General features: G+C 40.3%; 1 long non-coding RNA gene across 1 annotated transcript; it reads right to left on the reverse strand.

The window, feature by feature from the left end:
• Positions 1-295: 295 nt before the first annotated feature.
• Positions 296-3350, reverse strand: LOC108259729 (uncharacterized). The gene is made up of 3 exons (XR_001810996.3): positions 2710-3350; positions 1953-2030; positions 296-1108 (listed from the first exon to the last, which is right to left on the reverse strand). It is a non-coding gene; the product is annotated as an uncharacterized LOC108259729 (long non-coding RNA).
• Positions 3351-3725: the final 375 nt, after the last annotated feature.

Consider the following 3725-nt stretch of genomic DNA (forward strand, 5'->3'; position numbering starts at 1 on the left):
AGCTCCGTGATGTCATCATGGAGGAGTGGAAGAGGACTCCAGTGGCAATCTGTGAAGCTCTGGTGAACTCCATGCCCAAGAGGGTTAAGGCAGTGCTGGAAAATAATGGTGGCCACACAAAATATTGAAGCTTTGGGCCCAATTTGGACATGTACTCACTTTTGTTGCCAGCGGTTTAGACATTAATGGCTGTGTATTGAATTATTTTGAGGGGACAGCAAATCTACACTGTTTCACAAGCTGTACACTCACTACATTACATTATAGCAAAGTGTCATTTCTTCAGTGTTGTCACATGAAAAGATATAATCAAATATTTACAAAGAGATACTGTAATCTACGACATTTAAAGTTTCACTCGACATTGGACTGGCAAATTCACTTGTACTTGGAGTTCCAGTTGTGAAAGCAGTTCCACTGGGAGATCCAATTATGGAAACAGCTCCATGTGAAGCAGCAGCTGCACAGCATGATTCACTTGTGAGGGCTGATGCATTTTGTGATTCACCAGGTGAGGTAGCAGCATTCAGTGTTTCATCTCCTTCAATGTCAATCTTTTTGCAAGATAGATACAGTCTCAACAATTTAACTTTTCTCTTCTCATATTGCTGAGCTAGTGTGGTCAATGGATCCAGCTGATCTTCAGTAACATCTCACATGGTGAATTCAAATTCATTGGCATTGCCTATTTTACATTTTACATTTGGAAAAAAGAGTTCTTTGCCAGTCTCCAACAGTTGTGCCATTGTAGTAGTCTTCAATGCTTTCAAATGTCTGATCCCTCCTCCCCTTTTTTCTTTTACCTGAATACAAGAGTCCCCTACTTCTTCAAACAATTCCATTTGAAAAGCATGCTCCGTTTTCAGAGCATTAGTGTTACCCGACAATTTTTCTGAACGATCATCCCCACGACTTCTCTTGGAGGCCCGTCTTTGTTTTTTTTTTTTGCCATCAGGCTTTCTGTAGCCTTAGAGATAGTTGCGGTGGTTCCTTCCAATGCAGCCACTTCTCTTCTGCAGTACTGCCGAATAGCTGTCCGATCTCCAATTTTGGGCACATATTTAATTAGCTGGTCATCTGTCATACCATGGACAGCATGGCAGTCAATCTGGAAAAAAAACAACAACATTAAATTACAACACACATGAAACATCTATTCGCCTCATTCACTCTGCTGCATGTTAGTCGACTTTGATGCAACGAGGGGTACTGATGCGGATACAAATGCAGAAGTGTCCATTCACTGAGATCGCATAGGTTGTTATAACGGATTGTTTTCTAACAAGTGAGGATCCTATCAAAAGCTGCTGTGATTACAGAGTGAGGTTTAGATATAGAAGTATAATAATGCCAAATGTCCTCAAGGCAAAATGGCATGTTGAATTAAATAAACTGAATTAAAAAAAAACCATATCGCTATGACAGTACTTGAATTTTTCTGCCCAGCAATTTGACACAAATCGGAAAAAAAAACCCCACAGAAGTATCAATGCTTGAATTAGTTTCCTCTGCAATTCATTGGGGTTTGTATATTTTGACTGAAACAAAAATTCCAGCATTCAAAATACAATGCACAGATATTCACCTTCCTAAAATACGGTTCCAAAATATTCAGTTGTTAAAATACCATCTTCATTATTCATCAGGTAATATTTCAACACATTATTTTTCAACCTCACTAATTCAGGCTTGCATGCATGCATTTCTATTGTAAAGTGACAGATATTTTTACACAATAGGAGGTCATGACAAAAACAGACACCAAACTCAACTACTTCTAGATTGGCTATAGCCTATGTGCAATTCTGTGCCTGTATGTGCACAGGCGAGTGCGTGTTCTATGTGGATGATAGTATATGGATGAAATGGGGGCTATTCCAGACTAGCCCAATTTAACCCCAATGTGTTCAACATTAAAACTGTGTGGTATGTTGGAATGGAGTGTCATATACCTTTTCATTGATGAAGGTGGCAATAACCTCCTTAACCTCGGTTGTTCTCGAAGGAACATGTCTAAAATCTGGTCCATTCTATTAAAGAGATATGATGAATTATTGACAGGCAAAAATTATTAAATTACTTCGAACTTTTGGGTCAGTATGTATCAAGTCACCAGTGTTAACTAGCCTACTGGCTAGTTAATCAAAACTCTCCCTTTATGAGGTCCAATTATGTTAAATTCAATTGGATTGGTTTTCCTTGAGTGTTAGTTCTATTATTTTGAGTTTCCTATTCTCTTTCCTTAATCTTTCCACTCTTTCCCTTGTCCACTCACTGCAGGTGCAATAAGCACCAGAATAGAGTGAAGGTATGCTGCACCAGCAGTAAAACAAACTTAATCCAAGGCTTCACTAACGTTATTAGTCATCACCATGTTACATTACCAACAGTTGCAGGACACAACACTACGCGTGTGCATGGAAAACACATATGGTGCCATAGTGTTCCAGTTTGGGTTTTGAAAATCTGGTAACCTACCAGACAGAGTAAATGGAAATTCAAAACTTCATAACTGGACAAGCACTCGCACGGTTAATGGAGGTCTCAAACACAAAGTTTGGCTAACAAGAAAGCCTGGGAAGCTAACGGTTGGGTTTGGAGTGCAAAGCACAATAAAGACAACGTTACACAATGAAAGCTGTGAAACGTCCAATTCAAAACACAACACAGCATTAAATCTACCCTTAAACCTCGATAAATTGGACTTACCAGGCAGATGTACGCCGTCGAAAAGTCCTATGGTCTCTTGTTTGCTGCAGAAAGAAGTGAAGAAGGAAGCGCACACAGAGTACAAACCGAGAGCACGGTTTACAAAACCGAGGGCACGGATTGCAAAACTGAGGGTACGGTTTACAAAACCGAGGGCACGGTTTGCAAAACCGAGGGCACGGATTGCAAAACCGAAGGTACGGATTGCAAAACTGAGGGCACGGATTACACACGGCTGTGTTTTTTTCTCTTACCTGACACTAGGGGGGCTCCGTAGATTCCAGTTATTAACAAAGAGCAGATTCTCTTCGTTGCACCGTGATATTAACCACTCGTTTAAGGCGAAGAGTCTACTGAACCTTTCAACTCCATGTCTGTATGTGGGGAGAGGTCCAGACATGATGAGCTTCGTCTTGGGCGAACTGTGCCTCTCCCAGTCCAGGATGTATGTAAAATACACCACAGATTTGAGTAAACTAGGCTGGTTCTCCTTTGAGCTATAAAGGAGGGGGCTACAAAAGCATGGAAATGATACGTCTATTCCTTGACCCCACTTTATATCCATGCCCATCAGTACACAAAGCCCGACCGTAATGAACTCAAATAGGAGTGTTATTCACTTGAAATGTGTTCTCGGAATATCATTGAGAGTATAATGTGAAAAATATTTCAATTACTACTGATTGACTATTATGTGTCAATCAAGTGCCTGAAATGCACTGTAAATGTCCAACACCTGGGACAAACCTTTCATTTTCCCCAACTGGAGCATTTTCCTTTTGGAGCTCGCGTTGCAACTCCTCCTTCCGCTATGGAAAGCCAAAAAACCACCACACACACTAATAATAATTAATAATAATAATTATTATAATAATAACAATTCCTCTCTGACTCCAAGGAGCCAGAAGGGTGTGCTAAAAACTGAGAGCAGCATATAAAGAGCTGCTTGAAGTGATTACTAAGGCTGGATGAGCTTTCTTCTCCCCAGTGAAAGTAAATCCCTCACACTGCAGAAA

This window comes from Ictalurus punctatus, chromosome 28 (genome assembly GCF_001660625.3).
Source record: "Ictalurus punctatus breed USDA103 chromosome 28, Coco_2.0, whole genome shotgun sequence".
Classification (NCBI taxonomy): Eukaryota; Metazoa; Chordata; class Actinopteri; order Siluriformes; family Ictaluridae; genus Ictalurus; species Ictalurus punctatus.